Raw genomic sequence first — 22,603 nt, 5'->3', positions numbered from 1 at the left:
CACATTAACCATACATCTGACGCTCCTGATTGGCTGTTGATAAGCCAATCACAAGGCTGGAAACTCTGTCTCTCTCGAGAGTTCACATGGGCAGGATGTAAGTTCCACCTCTCCTGAGGGATACTTTTGAAAGACGTATCCCTCAGGAGAGGTGGAACATACATTCTGCCTATGTAAACTCTCGAGAGAGACAGAGTTTCCAGGCCTGTGATTGGCTTATCAACAGCCAATCAAGAGCATCATAAGGGACTGGCCTAGACATCAGATGCACGGTTGATGTGAATCTACTATAGTAAGCTGTACCCCTCCACAGTCTTAAGCATGGTGGCCTTCAACTCCTAGGAGTGCAGCAGATCCTGGCCAGTCTAAGGATGTCACTCTTGACAGTTCTGATTCTGAATGAGGCAAGTTTATTAATGTTTCCACAGTAATATTATGCATTTAGCTATAGACCTGGTGCCCTCTATATTATCATATAATATATATAATATATAATCTATATATATATCCTATATCTCTATATATATAGATATATATATATATATTATATATACTATATATATATAAATTTATATATATTATAATATAATTATATCTATACATATATATACAGTGGGCCCCCTGTATTCGCGTATCTCCGGATTCGTGGACTTCCCTCGGGAATGTTTCCCCGTATTATTCGCGGAAAATTTGCGCATTCACAGTATTTTCTACGAGAAATATCCACAAATTCCTGGTTTTTTTTTTTTTATCAATTTCATCATAAAATGCATTTTGAGATAAAACTATTAAAAAAACCAAGTATGAAAATTTTTTGTGATTTTTCTTGAGTTTTAACTAACAAAATAGCCTGTTTTTAGCGTTTTTATAGGGGTTCCAAACATTCGCGGGTTCTAACTATTCACGGGGGGGTCTGGTACACATCCCTTGCAAATACAGGGGGACCACTTACTACATACATACTACAATACCTTACAATATATATTAGTGGTACTATATATATATATATATATATAATATTAAATATTATATATATATAAATAAATATATATATATCTAGTATATATATATATATATATAATATATCTATATATACAGTCCCTAGGTTAGGTTAGAATTAGAATGTGGGGTCCAGAGGGGGAGGAGCCCAGGTCAATGTAAGGAGCCAGTGTCCTAGGTTAGGTTTTGTGGGTGGGTCTAAGAGTGTTGTAACCTCAGGGCCTCTTCAGCAGCTAAGCAAGGAAATAGAATAAGGTTAGATTAAATCAATTCCTGTATTTTACTAATTTTGTGTTTTTCAACACCCAAAACTCTGATTTCCCACTGTGGTCCCCCAATTTGCTGGATTCAAGGGTGAAGTCCATTTATCTCTCTACACAAGTCTACTTATTTCCTGATAAAATAAAAGTCATCAATTATCAAGACTTACATTAAAACAGGAAAATAGTATTTTCAAGTCCAAATTGAAGTAATGGTTTTAGTAAATTTCCATTGATGAAGGTAGATCTAGGCCGGTAATCCATGGCGAGCTAGACTATGGCAGTTGACGTTTTTCTATAGAAATTTACCTCATGAACAGGAATTTAAAGTAATATTTTTACTTTAAATATTATTTAAAGTAATATTTTTACTTTAAATATTATTTAAAGTAATATTTTTACTTTAATATTTGTAATTAACCTAGAATTTACATTGAGAAATAGTTTTATAATTGGAATTAAGCATCTTACAAAGTGAGTAGTTTGAGGCCATAAGTGTAGCCTAGGCTACCAAACTTCATTTTCTTGTTATTACCCAGCTTTGAGACAACGCTTAAAAAAAAGAAAAAAAACACACACACACACAGGAATGAAGCTAAACCAGGATTTGTTACACATGAAAATACAACCCACAACCTTTTTTGCCCTATATCATACTACCTATACCGGAAGTCGATTATTTACGTCACGCTGAAAAAATTCTCACCATGTGTGACTTCAAGAACTTGGGCGAGAAACAAACGAACTTGATAAAACACACTTAGGTAGTCAAGCAATTCTAGCCCACCACATTCTTAATAAACAGTACTTGTTATAAGTTGTCACAACTACTAACATACCTGGTACATAGGCCTACTTACTAATCTTTATTACTGAGCAAGGTAACCTATTTTTACTTTATATTACGTGGCCTAGTAGGTATAGAATGATGGTATTCTGATTTCACAACTAAATCACCACTGCACTTATATCCACAACAATAATAGGCTAAATATAAGGTTAATGGAGAAAACTTAACTATTAATAACAAGACACGGGTAAAGAGGACCAGCACAAATTCACGGGCCAGCAAAATTCAGTTGCTTTGCTTACCTGTGAAATGTTTTCTTTTTCATTTCCTCTTGAAGAATTCCAGGGCCCATTTCTGTAACTTTAACCTGCACAACGTACTATTATGAAGATAACCCACGACAAAAAATAATAATAATAAATACAGAACACACTAAGCACCAATACACGTTCTCCGATTTGAAAGCTTCGCAGGATTTTGTGACAGGCTAACAGCGACTGCTGTGACGCTGTGATTGTCCGGTCCGCTTGGCGCTTAGCCAACCTGGCGGCAGCACATCAAATACGTCACACCACTACGTATATATAACATCTCCGTTAGTATTGAACTTCCATGAAATACTAATACATGCACTGATGCGTTCTCAACTCCCATGAAATACATGCACTGATGCGTTCTCAATTTCATTTTGCAGACCTTATTACGCCAGGTAACATCAGCGATGCCATAAACAGCCTACCTAATAATAAATCACCCGGCTGTGATGGTCTTCCCGCAGAGGCTTTCAAATTCTGCCATCCGATAATTTACATTTTGCTAGCTGCCCTCTTCAATACGTGCATAATTCACCGGTTTCTTCCAGACTCCCTACTCTTAGTTCACTTGATACCATTAATCAAAAACAAGCTAAAGGATGCAGCTGACCCTGGCAACTACCGGTCGATTGCAATCACAACGATCGTATCGAAGATACTCGAGTCGGTTCTTCTAGCGAGACTTCTTCCCTTTCTACACACCACTGACAACCAGTATGGGTTTAAAGCAAACCACTCAACTGACACCTGCATCTACATACTGAAAGAATTGCTGAACTACTACCTATCATCAGCGTCTCCTGTTTTCCTTTGTTTTGTGGTTGTGAGAAAAGCATTTGACAGAGTAAACTACCTGAAGCTCTTCCTGAAGCTGCATAAAAGGGGCACACCCCTATATCTAATTGGCATATTACATTGCTGGTTCTCCACACAGCAGTTCTGTGTCAAATGGGGTAACGTATTAGGCTCCCTAAACGGGCTTCGGCAAGGGGGCATTCTCTCCCCATACCTGTTTGATACGTACACAGATGCCTTGAATGTCAAACTGAACTCACTCCCAATCGGATGCACTGTCAATGAAACAACTATAAACAACCTCTGTTATGCCGACTTGCAAACAGGCGATGCTGCAAAGGATAGCTGTTAAGTAAGATCATCTGACGACGAAGATTCTTCGTAATGTAGTAAATTTTGTATAGAATCATATTATTACAATTCTTGGGATAATTATTGTAAATAATTTTTTTCTCTCCCAATAATGAGTTTATTATGTGCAACAACCTTATAAAAAGTACAAATTGTTACACGCATTAGACCGTGAGTGAAAAAGGAAATGAAATTCAAGTAAATCGTAGCTTGATGAACTAGAATGAGGGGGAAACCTAAAATGAAGAGCAATGAAATCCGAAATATTACAAACTTGTTTAGGAAATGGATAGTATGGCAGACGGAAAATTCAAATAATAATAAAAAAGAATAAATAGAAGTAATCTACTGGCAAGATTATAAGAAAATGTCATAAGACATACATACTGAATGGCAATTGCCGATTTTTATTACTTTTAATGAAAAACATCATCATATAAAATATGTAATACAATAAGCAAAATATAAGGGTATAAATCATAACAAATATAAAGATAAATAGTCTCAAAAGTAATAACCAAATAGAATAGAGATCGAGTTTACGGATTAGGGATTAGGATTTACACTGTCAGTTGGGAGATGGCTGAGGGCTTAAGAAGGGGACGATTTAAGGGTTGAGAGAGAACTGGCAACAGGATTTTTCTCAAGGAAGTAAACAATCTTATCAGTTTAGATCTGTCGGACTATAATTGTTATAACTCTCAATGCATTTTTTCTCACCAATTTTATTACTGTTATTACCAGTATTATGATTACTTATGCTACCTCAGCTATTTTGTGGATAAGTGCCAATTATTTTTTTTTTCTTCTTATCATGTCTCATGTATCTAGAATGTGTATGTTACTGTCTGTATTTTGTATATTCTATGTATATGGCCCTGAGCTGAAATAAAGGATATTATTATTATATGCAAGCATGATGATGATATAATAAAAGTAATCTATATAACTGTACACAAACACTTACAAATGCAACTTACATTAGCAAGCACATAGGCTACACCTGAAGGCTATGTTCGACAGATCTAAACTGATAGATTGTTTTCGTCTTTGGGTAAAAACCCTGTGCCACATTTACCAGTATCCAGTTTTAAATGCCTTACTTTATAACACATGACTAAAAAAATCGGTAGTTTAAAGTTTTTAGCATGTTTTGCTGGACTTAAGCGTTCACATATTGTGATTATAATTTTATTTGTAAATAAAATGAGAAATCGCATTTATAAACGTGACAAATGTTTCAAAAAACGGTACCACTTTTCCTGTTACCTTTGACAGGTGAAATGCAGGTGGGCCAAGCCTATTAGACCGTGAAGTTTAAAGGAATTATCTCTGAAGCTACCCTTTGTATAAGTGCACCGCCCGGTCTAGCTGAGAACTCTAGCGCCATAAAGAATGACTTCTTGCTTTAACAATAGTCAGTAGGAAAATTAATTTATTCCTACAGAAAGCATGCTGTGAAACGGGCAAATGCAGTTAAGCATTCCGAAAACTTGCAAACAGGCGATGCTGGAAAGGATAGCTGTTATTAAAGTAAGATCATCTGGCGACGAAGATTCTTCGTAATGTACATTTTGTATGGAATCATATTATTACAATTCCTGCGATAATTATTGTAAATAATTTTTTTTCTCCCAATAATGAGTTTATGTGCAACAACCTCATAAAAAGTACAAATTGTTACACGCATTAGACCGTGAGTGAAAAAGGAAATGAAATTTTAGTAAATCATAACTTGATGAATTAGAATGAGGGGGAAACCTAAAATGAAGAGCAATGAAATCCAAAATATTACAAACTTGTTTAGGAAATGGATAGTATGGCAGACGGAAAATTCAAATAATAAGATTATAAGAAAATGTCATAAGACATACATACTAAATGGCAATTACCGATTTTTTTTTAATGAAAAACATCATCATATAAAATATGTAATATAATAAGCAAAATTTAAGGGTATAAGTCATAACAAATATAAAATTAAATAGTCTCAAAAGTAATAAACAAATAAATAGGGATCGAGTCTACGGATTAGGATTTATACAGTCAGTTTCATTAGGTACTGTCCCAAATATTGCCTCCCTGGGAAATGGCAGAGGACTTAAGAAGGGGACGATTTAAAGGTTAAAGAGAACTGGCAACAGGGTTTTTCTTAAGGAAGTAAACAATCTATCAGTTTAGATCTGTCGGACTATAGTAGTTATGATACATTCTGTAACACAATTAGCCTTCACAAAAAGTGCGTTATGAATCAAACATCTATCCCATAAACGAGTTTCTGATTGCAATAATTTAATTAGAAGAAAACTGTCGTCTTGGGGCCGTTCAAAACTTACATAAGTTTCAGATTTCGTCCTGTTTCTTTTGAAAAGGCGTAACAGTGGAAGGACAAAGGAGAGATAGTAGCCTGATCACCCCCTGTCTGCACTTGAACATTTTCGACTATATTTATTACATGACAATATCACAAATTCCGGGTGTGTGTGAGGTGTTTGGTTACTAGCTGGTATTACATAACTTTCTCGGGGGTGTCTGGATATGTTCGGGTGACCAGACGTCCCCGGCTACTGCTGTGACTGTCCCCGGTTTTCACTGTGACTGAAAGATCCGAAATTGGAATACATGGGAAAAACGAAAATGTTGACCAAACTATGGATAATTGCACACCGTACTACTCGCACTGTATAGTGTATATAACTAGGGAAATGATAAACAGCTCTGCACGGCATAATTTGCGAGATAACCTTCTAAGAAAAATAAAACCGAATTTCCTGCCAAACCATCGTCCGTATCGTCATGCACGTCCCTGACTCCCCTCTTGCGGTCCCTCCAGCTACGCAGCCAGCACCACTACCATCCAACGGTGTTTCGCCCGTAGATAATTTTGATATTGCTCAATAATTGGTAAGTAGTCATTAAATTATAGCCTACCTTGATTCAGTTAATTGAATTTTTATTCAATTCCTTTGCAATTTAAGATAAACAGGATGACAGATCCTTTTGAATGCTGCTTTGTCCCTGTTTTAGTTCTTCAATGACAAAACGCGTCATGTTTTGGAGGTTTTTACGCATTTGAACGGAAAGTGTCCCCGGATTTTGTCTCAGAAATCTGTTCACCTTAGGATATGTGTTATGAGGCGTGACAAGGGGGTTAAAAATGGCAGAACAAACGTGTTGCGTAATTTTGGAATGGTCCATTTCCATTCACTTCACTTAAAAGTCTATATAATCTACATGCAATAGACCAAGCATATGCGAATTGATAGACTAACTACCATTTCACATACAATTTACTTATATAAATAATTCGTTCCTAGAATATGTAAGGCTAGGGTTCCTTTCCATTAACGCAAGTTGTCACAGTTCCTTTCGGACGGTCACAGTCAACAGCAGACGAGGCAGATCGAACTTCTCTCCTTCCACGGCTGGCATTTCTGATTTTCCAGTCCAATGGGTCCAGTCTAGTGATTAGTCTACTTAGTTGAGCTTATTTTGTTTCGTTCTGTTTGGTGATCGTTATCGTAATGGCTCCTTACTTTCTGGGAAGTTGGGAACCAACGTATCTCAAAAGTAATTCTCTTCGTGAAAAGAACGTGTGGAAAAGTCTCGCCGCTGGAGAGATTGAGCCAAGTTACTACTACCATTAGAGTGTAGACAAGGATAAGCGTGCCGTGAGTTCCTCCGGAGGGAAAATGACACCTTTGGGTAAGTACGGGCGTTCGTTCATACTCAGTTGGTTAGTTGTTGTTGTTGTTGTAGGTTGTGCTGCGAGTGCAACAACACTGGATCTTGCACATGGAGCAGTTTGTTAGGTAGTGTCGATGCTCATGTAGATTTTGTCAGGCTTTGTGTAAACCTTCCTTCCCATGGTCATACGAAGGTTTAAACAGTCCGTGAACAACGATTTCGGAGCAAGGTCATAATGTTCATAATTAGCAAGGTTAACTTAGCAAGTTCGAACCTTCTGATTACCCAAGTTACAATTGATGGCATAGCAAATTATGCATGGTAATACCCTAAGGCAGGGCCGTCCAAGTTGTTTAGTCTGAGGGCCACTCTTGAAAATACAAAAAGTCATGCGGGCCACCTGTGTGTATGTATATATATGTGTGTGTGTTTATGTATATAAGTGAATGTATGTATGTATATATATATATATATATATATATATCTATATATATATATATATATATATATGTATATTATATATATAATATATATATATATATATATATAATAATAATAATAAATATAATATATTATTATATAATATATTAATAATAGAATAATATAGATATACTATATAATATAAATATATAATATTATATATTACATATATATATATATCATATTAGTATTATAATAATTAATATAGATATATTATATATATTATATTACTTAGAAACAATTATTCAATTTTTTTGAAAATGGACCAGATTTATTTCAGAGGAATTCAAAGAAATATACATTTTCTAAAGAGGTCAAAACAAGAGAGTATTTATTCAAAAACAAAGTTGAAATTTAGTGGGAATGCTGATAATAGCTTGACTTTATTATTTTTAAAAATTCAGGGTGAAAATGAGTGAGAGCACATCTTAATTCGGACTCATGATTTACGTCACTAATTGAGGATCATAATGTTGACTTTAATAACTTTATGAATGAAAATGTACTCTCACAGAGCCAGGTTGAACCAAACATTGACAATAGTGTTGACACATGATCAGGAATGTGTGGGTAATCATGTGAGCAGGATATTTGTGTCCAAAAATCGAAGTTCACATCTTGGTGGGTATAATTAGTTTTCATTTCAATTAATTCTTCTTGAAACAAAGGTACATTGATTTTGCATACAGCTGATAATTTACACACATCTCTATGACTTATTTTTCTCTCGCAGGCCACTTTCAAAATCAAACGGGCCACTTTTGGCCCACAGGCATGGGGTTGGACAGCCCTGCCCTAAGGTAATTTCTAAGCCCACATTCCTCGGTAAAGTAGACTACCAATGGCAGTTGATATTTTCCAATGTTATTTTACTTCCTGAACAAGAATTTAAAGTAATATTTATTCGGCCGACTGTAATTAAGCGGTAATTTACCTCAAAAGACTACATGACGGTACAAGGGGTGCGATGTACCTACGTACAGATTTCAAAGGTAAATAACAGATTAGTTACAGTCGACCGGCAAAATATTACCTTAAATTCTGGTATAAAGTAAGTAAAATAACATAGGAAAGCGTCAACTGCCATAGTCTACTTCGACAGAACAATCTTTGAAGTTTTGGTTCGGGGCCAAGAAACGTAAACAAACCGCCATATTTGAATTCTGGTAGTGGGTGTGGGATACATAACCACCAGAGAGCCATATGTCTGGTAAGGGGGGGACAGGGTGGGGTATATACTGGGAGAGGAAGTCACAGGTAAGGTAACATGTTACCTGACCGAGGGTGTCTGGAAGAAAGGCAATCTTAGAAGTGTAACATATAGGTTATACTAACCTAACCTAGTAGAATGTGTTACCTGACCAGGGGCTCTTCTCCCTGTAACCCCTCCCCCACCTTAAAGGAAGGAATTATGAAACAAAAGCTCCCCTTTAACATGGCGTATGCACAGTAGGATTGGCACATACGTAGTAGGATTTGGCGTCGTAATAACAGTATTAATAGGTGGTTTTTGGCTATGTAATGGCTCTACACCATTATCGGTTTATTATTGGCTTATTTTGGCTTCTATTTCGTGTTTTAATGACATGGCAAAACCTTCCCCCAAGTGTTTTACCCGACTCATAACCCCTGCTTTCCCATCTGTCCCCCTTACTGTAGGATAGAGTTATAAGTTGAAAGGTATATTACAGGTTAATTACAGCTGGCCGGAAAAATGTTGCTTTAAATTCTTGTTCAGGAGGTAAAATTCTATAGAACAACGTCAACTGCCACAGTCTAGTTCGCCTCGGTATACGGGCTTAGATCTATCCCTCATTTTAATAAATGAGTAGTTTGAGATACTGAACCCCCCTTACCTATAGGGTAAATAACCGCAGTCGATCCATCGTCATCGCGTGGCTCGGCCTTATTCAATCGATATTTAATTGGTGAAACAAGAATACAATTACATCTTTAAGCATACCATTCAAAAGATTGAAGTTTTGTCAACATAATGTGATATATGAAAGCTCCATACAAACTAAAATAAGCATGTGAGCTCTTCGTAAAATATGTTTTCAAGGCAGTTTTGAAATCCAATATGGCGGCAACCGTGTGACTTGCTGTTCGTAACCACAGACAATCCACCATCTTTCCAGCCTTCCCATCACTCATTTGGACAATGTTAGCATATATATGTAACGTTTATTGATCTTACTCAAGATTGCAGTTGTAATCAGCACAATAAAACAACATTTTGTTGCCTATATTAGTGAAAGTATGAAACTTTTTATTCCCGGGGTCATGGTTTGAACTGAAATTCATTTTTACATTGTAATCGGTGGTTTTATCCTCACTGCCATCACAACTGAAACTCCACAGTGCTTATTTGATTATAATTAGACACATTTTGGTCTTAATTCACCCCAAATTACACTTGAACCACTCTGCGGTTCCTGGTTCCTAAGTGCTCACTCCTCAAACACAGTTACGGGCAGCACACGAGTACACTGTTTATGAGGTGCAAAGCTTTATTCCCTTAATTGTTTACTTTACTCATTATTTAGTTTAACTTTACTTTGTTACTTCAAAATGTTTATTTAATTCATGTCTATTATCCCATTTTTGCAACCAAATTAACCCCGAAAAATTACATATATTTCTGATGTACTTTTATGAGCAGACGACGCGATGAAAAATGACTCATCGTTGCCAATCTAGTGGAGCTTCACACATACGCTGATGCATTTACAAACTGTTTCCATGAATTCTAGTTGTCATAGTAGTGCAGTAATGATAAAATTGCAGTAATATGTATATATACTACAAATAGATACGCTAATTTAACTTATTTCTCCGGTTTTGTGTAAGTCTTATACCCAGTTTGGAGGGTAAGCACATACCAATTGGCAGCACTGATAAACAATTGAAGAGCGTGAAGAACGCTGGAGGTACCGTTCACAAGCAAAACTGTTGATATTTGAGTCAGGAGTCTAGTTACTTTTTCAACAACGATATTTTGAAATTAATAATCATGAATATGTAAAAATATTTATGCAATTCATGACCTTATACGGCTAGTTCCCTTGGATAAGTAGTGGTTGGAAGTCAGTGTTTACGATTGTTGTGATGAAAGTGCCCCAGCGTCTATGGGTAGAAGTGGTGTGCAGATTTAGCACAGGAAATGGGAAGTTTGTTGACACAAGCGACTCCACAAACATCGAGATGGGGTCAATCTTCGAAACATTTTTAGTTGTAAGTAAAAATTTCGAAAGCGTCATGGGGGTAGTGTGCACTGTGTTTAGTCACACTATTCATTACCCTCTGTTTAATCTTAAAATATGGCCTTAATTACTAACTTTGGAGAAAATACTTAATTTGAAAGGAGAGTAGAGGTGTCGAGCTGTTCCTGTCACCACCAACAACTCATGACTGATGACCATCTCCAGTGTCAGGACGTGTTAAAGTACTTTTTCGGAAGGTGGCCACAAACGTGGTAGTCAGTGGGTTGGCCGGTCCAGCCGGTTGTTTACCCTATATCCTAAAATTTGGGGGGGCAACAATGGGAAAGCCAGAGTTTGGGCCGAGGAAAACATAAAATAGGTGAAATGAACGGATGGATTTAATCTAACCTAACCTGTAGTAGATTCACATCAATCGTGCATCTGATGTCTAGGTCCATCTCTTACAACGCTCCTGATTGGCTACTGATAAGCCAATCACACGGCTGGAAACTCAGTTTCTCGAGAGAGTTTACATAGGCAGAATGTACGTATGTTCCACCTCTCCTGAGGGATACTTCTGAAAGACTGAAAACCTTAGGAGAGGTGGAACATACATACTAGGCTACGTACATGAACACACTCGAGAGACTGAGAGTTTCTAGCCCTGTGATTGGCTTATCAACAGCCAATCAGAAGCATCGTAAGGGACTGGCCTAGACATCAGATGCATGGTTGATGTGAATCTACTATAGTGGGACCCCCTCAAAATGAGACCACCTTGTTCCTGGGTTTGAGTCCAAGAGTCTCATATATTGTTATGATATATCTTTTTTGGACTGATTTTTAAAAATTTTCCACGTTTTGTAAAAAATTATTGGACCTGGCAAATAGGAAAAGATATCATCATTGGGATTGGGTTTAGCCTATATCCAAAGCTAATTTCTGGCCCCTTTGATGATGATTTGGCACAGATGACGACTATTGAAAAGGCCTCAACGCAAATAACAAACCTTGGCATGGACTTGGCTATGGATGTGGAATGCTTCAGTGGTGGTACTTACTACCTCTCAGGGTGGTCATCACAAATTGAAAACTCGCTAGTGTAGGAACACAGTGCATAACTTGAAAATATTGCATGTAAAGCACATTCGCTTGGAATGTGACTATGAAACGCTCTCTCTTTCATTTGCTGGTTATGGTAAAATTATATATATATATTATATATATATTAATATATATATATATATATATATATATATATATATATATATATATATATATATTATTACTATATATAATCTATATAATATAATATATACATATATATATATATATATATATATATATATATATATATATATATATATATATATATATATACATATAAATATATATATATAATATAATATATATATTTATATAGATATGTATAATATTAATATTTATTAATTATAATATATAATAAATTATAATATATATATATATATATATATATATATATATTATATATATATATTATATATTATAATATAATTATATATTTATTATAATATATAATTAATTATATATATATATATAATATTATAATATATTCATATTATATATTATTATTTATTTTTATATATATAAATATATATATATATATATATAATATATATATATATATATATATAATTAATATATGTATATATTTTTATGATATATCATATATATATATATATATATATATATATATATATATATATATATATATATATATATATAATATATATATATATATATATATATATATAATATTATATATATATATAGTATATGTTCATGCAACTTACCTGTCAGATATATATATAGCTGATAATTTCCGACACCGACAGAATTTAAAACTTACGACACACGTAGTGGGAGTCAGGTGGTTAGTACCCATTCCCGCCGCTGGGAGGCGGGTATCAGGAATCATTCCCATTTTCTATTCATAATTTTTCTGTCGCCGGTGTTGTGAACATCTGTTTACAGCACCTCCGTCTGGATTTGGAAACTTTGGCTACTTGAGTATCCCTTTCCGGTTCTTTTTTTTGGATTAATTGATTGGATCGGTGGCTAGGCACACGTTATTAGTGGATTGATTTGATTTTGGTTTGGACTTTTCTTGGATAATATGTCAGGGTCTAGTACAGCTAGCGCTAGGTTCTGCTCTAGAACTGATTGTAGAGGTAGGCTACTGAAAGCTTCAGTAGACCCACATACGGTATGTAAGAGTTGCAGGGAGCATGAATGTGTGTATGAAAGCCGTTGCAAGGAGTGTGAAAGATTAACAGATTCTGAGTGGAAGGCGTATGATACCTATCTTAGGAAACTTGAAAAGGATAGGTTAAGGAGGTCTTCCTCCAGGAGTGTTTCAGGCGTGCAAGAAATTAATGTTTCTCCTGTTAACCCTCCTTCTGTTAATGCTCCTAACCCTGTAGTTTTGCCTCCGGGCCCTGAAGCAGTGTCTGTAGAGAGTAATACTTTATCCTTAATATTGGAATCGATTCGTAATCTAGAATCGAAAGTGTTGGCTCTTGAGAGCAAAAGTGATGTGCAAAAGTGCAGTGATACCCCTTGTGTAGTGGAGGGTGCGTCAGATCGGCCTCGTTTCGCCTCTAGGCCTGGACCTCTGCTTGACTCCCAGGACCTGGGGAGGGAGCATGTCGAAAGCCGAAGGAGGGTTACAAGGAACCCCCACCGATCTGGCGTGCCTTCGGCAGTTACTGATGAAAATCCCCAGACTGCCAGGGAGCGTGCGCGTGCACGTCTCCTCAAGGAGTGTTTTTCGTCATCGGAGGCTTCATCCCCACGTAAAGGGTGGAGTTCTCAAGGTGCTTCCCGTCCGCTGAAAAGGACGGCGCGTAATGTTGACGCTTCACGTCCTAGTTCTCCGCTTTTGCGATCTTCGCCTGACAGTGCGTTCGCTGCTTTTCCGCCGCAGAAAAGGCGTAGAGAGTCTTCGGACTTGGATTCAGTTAGCTCGTGCGAGCGATACGGTCGCTCCAGAGCTCGGGAAGAGGCCGTACCTGGGAGGAGGAGGGAGGCGTCCCCTCGCCGCTCTCCTGCTCACAGGATCAGTCCCTCCCCGGAGCAGGAAGATTCGCCAAACAAGAGGTTGATTCAGTCACTGCAGCAGCAACCGACCCTTGGTCGCTGGATGTCGTGAGGAAAGGGTACAGGATCCCGTTCTTGAAGTCACCCCCGCTATCCTCAACACCAAAGGATTTGTCTCCCTCTTATCGAGGAGAGAAACAGAAAGTGCTTTTCGATCTGCTGGAACAAATGATCGAGAAGCAAGCGGTGGAACAGGTCATCGACCTGGAATCGCCAGGGTTTTACAACCGCCTGTTCCTGGTGCCGAAACATTCGGGGGGGTGGCGACCCGTCCTCGATGTCAGCAGCCTAAATCTCTTCGTGATAAAGAAGAAATTCAAGATGGAGACGACTCAATCGGTGCTGTCAGCTTTGAGACCGGGGGATTGGATGGTCTCACTAGACCTCCAAGACGCGTATTTTCACGTCCCCATCCATCCCCAATCAAGGAAATACCTGCGATTTGTCCTGAAGGGGAAGGTATTCCAATTCAGGGCACTTTGCTTCGGTCTGACAACAGCGCCGATGGTTTTCACCATTCTAATGAAGAACGTGGCAAGGCTGCTTCATTTGGAGAATATACGGTTCTCTCTCTACCTAGAACGCTGCTTATTCGAGCTTCATCGCGGAACGGTGTCTGGAGGACCTGCACACGACCATGACGTTAGCAAAGTCCCTGGGGCTTCTGGTAAACCTCGAAAAGTCGCATTTGACTCCGTCTCAATCTTTAGTCTATCTGGGGATTCAGATGGACTCAGTGGCTTTTCGGGCTTTTCCGTCCCAGGGGCGACAACTTCAATACCTGGCAGATATATATAATTAATTACCCGCCCACCTCCCCTCAGGAGACAGTGGAAATAAAAATTATGAATAGAAAATGGGAATGATTCCTGATACCCGCCTCCCAGCGGCGGGAATGGGTACTAACCACCTGACTCCCACTACGTGTGTCGTAAGTTTTAAATTCTGTCGGTGTCGGAAATTATCAGCTATATATATATCTGCCAGGTAAGTATGAACAAACTTAATTGTATCATTACAATATCATATTTGATACTTCTAGGGCACAATTTTTCACGGATACAACATTCATTGAATAGAATGGCTTTCTCACTGTTAACCAGCTTTTTTGAAATTGCTTCATATTTTCTAATTATTTTCTTTACTTCATTGTTCAGGTTACTAATGGACACATAATGGGGTTCTTCCATTTACTTCAGTATTTTTACACGCGACAGCTGTTTCGTCAACCTATACGTATTGATGTTATCAAGCGTACTGATACAAATATGAGCCTACATGCGTTTTGTGACGTCATGAGGACGGAAAGGTAGTACAATTGCCAGATACCTAGTTTTAAGTATTTACAAAAGACTATAGTGAAACATAAATAAGACATAAATAAATATGTTAACAGAAATTATATAAAAAGTTGAAAGTAAGTTATGATATACACATTATACATAAATATATATTAATTACATATATGTCCGCGTGTGGTGGTTTTGTTCCACGCGGTTGAAGGGCTGCCTCCTACATGAGGGCAAGGATCGGTCTGCCTCACGTTGGATGTTAAGGGTGGGGCGTTGCATTGCGATACTGACTGCTTCTGATATCAGTAAACGATTGTAGTTGCCTTCCTTCTGTATTATTTTGGTGTTTGTGAGAAGTTCTTGTAAGGATGGTTTTTTATTGTGGGTATCCACAAAGTGCTGATGAATGGCTCCTTGGTTTCTGTGGGCCTGCATGCGACATTTGAGTGTAGTGGTTGTGTGTCCGATATAGCATTTTTGGGGGGACTGACCTTGCTCGTCAGCACAGACAAACTTGTATTCTTTATCAGATTTAACCTCTTTCATATATATATATATATATATATATATATATATATATATATATATATATATATATATATATATCTGTATATATATATATGTATGCATATATATATATATAATATATATATATATATATTATTACTATATATATAGTATATATATATATAATATTTATATATATATATATATATATATATATATATATATATATATATATATTTATATATGTGTGTGTGTGTGTGTGTGTGTGTATATATGTATATATATATATATATATATATATATATATATATATATATATATATATATATATACATATATATATATATATATATATATATATATATATATATATATATATATATATATATATATACATATATATATATATATATATATATATATATATATATATATATATATATATATATATATATATATATATATATATATATATATATATATATATATATATATATATATATATATATATATATATATATATATATATATATATATATATATATATATATATATATATATATATATATATATACATATACATATACATATACAGTGGACCCCCTGTATTCGCGTTCTCTGGATTCACTGATTGCTATCGGAAATGTTTCCCCACATTATTAGTGGATTTCTATCGGGAACGTTTCCCTGCATTATTCGTGCAAATTTGAAATATTCACGGTATTTTCTATGAGAAATATCCACAAATTCTTGTTTTTTTTTTTAATAAATTTTATCATAAAATGCACTTTTTGTGATAAAATATTAAAAAATCAAGTATAAAAATGTTTAGTGGCTGTTTTCAGTGTTTTTATAGGGGTTTTAACTATTCACGGGAGGTCTGCTACGCATCCCCTGAGAATATGGGGGACCACTTATATATATATAGATATATATATATATATATATATATATATATATATATATATATATTATATATCTATATATATATATATATCTACTATAATATATATACTATATATATATATCTATATATCTATATATATATATATCTATATATATAATATATATCTATATAGATATATATATATATATGTATCTATATATCGATATATATATAGATATATATTTCTATATTTATATATATATATATATATATATATATATACTATATATATATATATATATATATATATATATATATATATTAGATATATCTATATATATATATAGTATATATATATATATATATATATAAGATACTATATATATATATATAAGTATATATCCGATATATCTAGATATATATATATATCTATATAATCATAATATCTATTATATCTATATATCTAATATATCTATATATCTATATATATATAATATCTATATATATTATAAATTATTATATATGTATATATATATATATAATATATATATATATATATATATAGATATATAGAGATATATATATATAGTGATAATATATCGAAATATAATATAGATATTATATATATTATATATATCTATATAGATATAATATATATATCTATATATATATAATATATACCATATAAAATATTATATATATATATAATATATATTATATATTATATATGATATAATATAATATATATTAATATATATATAATTATTAATTATATATAGATATCATAAATATAGATAGATATAATATAGATATATATATATATATATGTATATATAATATAGATATATATATATAGATTTATATATATAATATATATGGATGTATAATATCTATATTATATATATATTATTATAATTAATATATTATAATGTATATATATATATTATATATTATATATTATTATATTTGTTCTGACACCGTATACTTACCCTGAATTACTTTATTAGGAGAATCCTGGATGTCAATCCAGCACCGACCAGAAAAAACCAGTTATTCCCTCCTGACCTCCAGCTAGGTATGCCCCAGGGTCGAAGATCACGACCTCTGACCTGCAGTCCTTTCCTGGTCGCTGTATCATTCACATGCTTCAGCTTGTCTGTTACCGGCCCGTTTCCCTTTGTGTTTCCCTGTGTGTGGGTGTTGACCGTGCGTGTGTTGGTGTCGGTTTTAAGTTGGAGGTTTCTTTTCTAATGCGTTGTCTTGGTCCTGAGGGCAGGGCTTGTGGGGCTTTTTCCCTCTCCAGTGAAGATTGACCCCCACACTTTTTTTTACAGGTGTTGGAGCCGCCCATTTACATCATGGGATCTGGTATTGACAAGGAGGAAGAGAAAGCCTCGATTCTCCTCCAAGAAGTCTTCCTCAGAAATTCCGAGGAGTAGAAGCATGAGGCTGGGGTCAGGAGACCCTTCATCATCCCCGGTTCTGCTTCAGTTCTCCCCAGCGGAGTGTCAGATTCTTTCCCCTGTCCCCTCCCAGGGAGGGGACTTGGGTGAGTCCGTTGCCGGGCCCCCGCCAATGGCAGGGCCCGAGGAGTCCTTTTCTTTGCCCCCACAGAATGTGCCATCGGATGATACCGCCTTTCTTCACGAGTGATGAATGTGTGCTGATATGCAGGGCACCCCATCATTGGACACACTGGTAACGGTGCTGAGCGCTGCCAAGTTCCTGCCTCCCACTGCAGAGTGTCCCGCTGCAGAGTGTCCCACTGTAGAGTGTCCTGATGCGGAGTGTCCTGCTCCTGAGAGGAGTGCTCCGCTCATCTAGCCAAGGCTTCTGTCAAGAGTTTTTCTCTGAGTCATCGAAGCCCCCTGGTCACATCCCTGGGGGTGATTGATGCCCCTCTGAGGCAGAGGAAGCTGACGGGTCCCTCAATGGGCCAGACCCAGTCCTGGACCGGCGCCCCTCGCACTCCGTTCAGACTTCCACGTGGAAGTGCTTTGGTGGAGGGAGGGGGTATGTCCTTGTGGGGGGGAACTGCAGTGCAGACCGCTCCCCCCACCCCCAATGATGTCCTCGCAGTCGACCCCCTCCCCAGGCAGATATGGTTCCCTCAGATGAAGTTCCCCATAGGAGGGGGTACAAGGCATAGAGGCGACAGCTTGCATGGAGTCAGTCGGGTTTGGCCCCCTCGCCTCACGCAACGCTCCGCTCTCCCCATCATAGCCCACCGAAGAGGTTCGAGTAGGTGCGGTAGCCACCGTGACAGGTCATGTTGTCTCTGTTGACCATACTCCCAAGACTTACGGTCCAAGCCGTGTTTGCCTGTGCTCGTGGTTCCCATGACGGTCCTGCGAGCGGGGTGCGACGCTGCCCCGTTGACCTCTTCCTCTGTTGGAGTCCCTCATAATAAGGGGTGCAGGGTGGAGAAGAGGAGTCGTGCTCTGTGGATTTGAGCGAGTACGGGTTCGTCTTTGCCGGGAACGGATAGGTTGGGATAGATGCAGTAGCTGACGTGGAGGGGCTTGCAGTCGATAACTGTACGTTCCGCTCCCCCTATCAGACGGTCTGCCCCGCTCCCCCGATTGGTCGGTCTGCCCCGCTCCCCCGATCGGTCGGTCTGCTCCGCTCACCCAGTAAGACGGTCCGCTCTGCTCTCCCGGTTGGCCGATCCCCTGTGTTCTCCCATTCGGGCAGTATGCTATGCTCTCCCTGTTGGACGGAACGCTCCACTCTCCCTGTCAGACGTCCCGCTCTGCTCTCCCTATCGGACGTCCCGCTCCGCTCTCCCTGATGGACGTCCCGCTCCGCTCTCCCTGTCGGATGGTCCGCTCTGCTCTCCCTGTCCGACAGCCCGCTTCCCTCTCCCTGTCCGATGGTACGCTCCGCTATCCCTGCCAATCTCCACTCTTGCTGTCTGACGGCTCGCTCCACTCTCCCTGTCCGACGGCCCGCTCTGCTTTCCCTGTCGGACAGTCCGATTCGCTATCCCTGCCGGACGGCCCGCTCCTCTCTCCCTGTCGACGGTCCGCTCCGCTCCCCCTGTCGGATGGCCCGCTTTGCTCCCCCCTGTCAGACGGCCCGCTCCGCTCCCCCTGTCGGACGGCCCGCTCCGCTCCCCCTGTCGGACAGCCCGCTCCGCTCCCCTTGTCGGACGGCCCGCTTCGCTCCCGCTGTTGGACGTCCCGCTCCGCTCTCCTTGTCGGACGGTCCGCTCTGCTTTCCCTGTCCAACAACCCACTTCACTCTCCCTGTCCGATGGTACGCTCCGCTATCCCTGCCAGACGGCCCGCTCCACTCTCCCTGTCCGACGGCCCGCTCTGCTCTCCCTGTCGGACGGTCCGCTCCGCTATCCCTGCCGGACGGCCCGCTCCGCTCTCCCTGTAGGACGGTCCGCTCCACTCCCCCTGTCGGATGGCCCGCTCCTCTCCCCCTGTTGGACGGCCCGCTCCGCTCCCCTTGTCGGACGGCCCGCTCCGCTCCCCCTGTCGGACGGCCCCCTCCGTTCTCCCTGTTGGACGGCCCGCTCCACTCTCCCTGTTGGATGGCCCGCTCTGCTCTTCCTGTTGGACGGCCCACTCCACTCTCCCTGTTAGACGGACCCCTCCAAACTCCCCGTCAGACTGACTGCTTTGCTCCCTCTGTCGGAAAGCTTGCTCCTCTCTCCCTGTCGACGGCCCACTCCGCTCTCCCATCGGCCGCTCCGCGCTCTCTGTTGGACAGCCCGTTCCGCTCTCACTGTTGGAAAGTCTGCTCCGCTCCCCCTGGTTGGACGGTCCGCTTCGTGTTCACCTGTGCTTGTGGTTCCATGACAGTCCTGTGAGAGGGTGGCACCACTGCCCCGTTGGCCTTTCCCCTGCACGTCCCGCCTGCCTGTGGGACTCCTGATGGCTCCGATGGTATGGCCTCCAACTCTGATTCCAGCAAGGCTCCTGTTTCCACTGGTAGCCTGCTAAGTGAGGCGTCCAGCCACTCCGGAGTACACCCCATCCCCATGGTGGGGCCTGCTTGGTCTTGAAGGGCGGCGATGATGAGTCATTCCTGACCACCCAACTGCTGACCCGATGGATGGACTGGGTCCTGAGGTAGAGTGATGCGGTTCTCGCTCACCTCCCAAAGGGGCTTCCTGGACAGGGAGGCGAAGGCGCTCCAGAACACTCCAAGGTCAGGCGAATCCCTTTCCCCGGATCGCCTGGTAGAAGAAGCCATCGAACAGGGGATGAAGGCGAATCAGGACTCCATCGTCTACTGGGCGTCATCCTCGGGCATGCGACCGGTGCCAAGACGAAGTATTGAGTCACAGAAGCCGAGACAAGGACCCAGACTGGGGGGTATGGGGCCCCTCGTGTATGTCAGAATCAACTGCAGGGGGCTGGGACCATCAGGGAACACAGCCCTCCTCCAGGACCACTAAAGCCTTCCACTCCTCTTTTAGAGTCAGGCCTGTGCCCTCTCGTAGAGGTAGAGGCGGCCGCTTCCCCTCGGGTTGGGGGGTGCCTCTCCAATCATTGGTGGGTCTTGGAGGATCTTGTGGCTGATCCCTGGACTATCCAGGTCCTAAGGGATGGTTACTTAATCCCCATCCAAGACATAAACCTTCCCTGACGGGGGAGCTGGACAGTGGGGCGTTCAGCCCCCGGACCCCTCGCTCTGTGTTGGGGGCCTTGAGGGAAGGGAATCTCAAGGACGTATACTTCTAGATCCCAGCACACCCCTCCAGCAGGAAATACCTCCGTGTAAGGTGGGAGGGATTGACATACCAGTTCAGGAACCTCTGATTCGGCCTGTCTATGGCACCACAGGTATTCACAAGGTTATTCTCCCTCGTGTCCGCCTGGGCCCACAAGAAGGGCATGCGTCTCCTGCAGTACCTGGATGATTGGCTATCCCTTTCCTCCTCAAAGGATCTCTTGAGGGAGTAATGGGATGAACTTTGAACCTCTGCGCTCATCTAGGTATCGTCCTGAGCTGGGAGAAGTCGCACCTGGAGACCACCAACAAGATGGTGTACTTGGGAATGGATCTAGATACAGTAAGAGCCCGGGCGTTCCTGTCGGAGGAACGAATTTGGAACTTCAAGAGCATAGAGACCCCCTTCCTGACAGACACATCCCGACCAGCTTGAGATTGGCAAAGGCTTATAGGCCACCTCGTTGCTCTGGAGAAGCTAGTACCCCAGGGAAGGCTGAAGATGAGGCCAGTCCAGTGGAACCTGAAGGACGGGTGGGCCTCGGATGGGAAGACCCCATGGGAGATGATAGCTCCCTTTCAGCCAATGGCGGAGGCCCTTCGCTGGTGTCTAGATGATGCGAACCTCCGGTGGGGGGTTCCGCTGGCAGACGTTCCTCCAGAGATGCTCTTATTCATGGACATATTGAGGGAGGGCTGGGGAGCCCACCTACAGACAGAAATGAGGGGGGGTGGGGAGTGGTCAGAATGGATGCGCGAACTCCATATCAACAGTCTGGAGCTCCTGGCCATCCTCAAAGCACTCCGTGTCCTTGAAACCAGCCTGTGGAACAAGTGAGTGGCAGTCATGTGCGACAACTCCTGTGTGCCCTGACGGACACCGTTCTAGAGTGGGGGAGAACACCGGGATCTCCATGTCAGAGAGGTTCATTCTGGGAAAAAGGAATGTAATTGCCGGCAGACTCAGCAGGCAAGGCCAGGTCCTAGGGGCGGAATGGTCCTACACCCAGCAGTAACGGGTGAGTTGATCGGTGGGTGGGGCACCCCCTCCACGGACTTGTTCACAATACAGCTGAACTGCAAGCTCCCGGTGTTCTGCTCCCCTGTCCCGGACCTGGCAGAAGTGTGGGAAGACGTGTTCCAGCACCCCTGGGACGGCCTAGACCTCTACGCATTTCCCCCTTCGGAGGCCTCAGGCATGTCCTCAATCAACTC

This window comes from Macrobrachium nipponense, chromosome 1 (assembly GCF_015104395.2).
Source record: "Macrobrachium nipponense isolate FS-2020 chromosome 1, ASM1510439v2, whole genome shotgun sequence".
NCBI lineage: Eukaryota > Metazoa > Arthropoda > Malacostraca > Decapoda > Palaemonidae > Macrobrachium > Macrobrachium nipponense.
The sequence above is the reverse complement of the archived record's forward strand: the minus strand, read 5'-3'. Positions refer to the sequence as shown.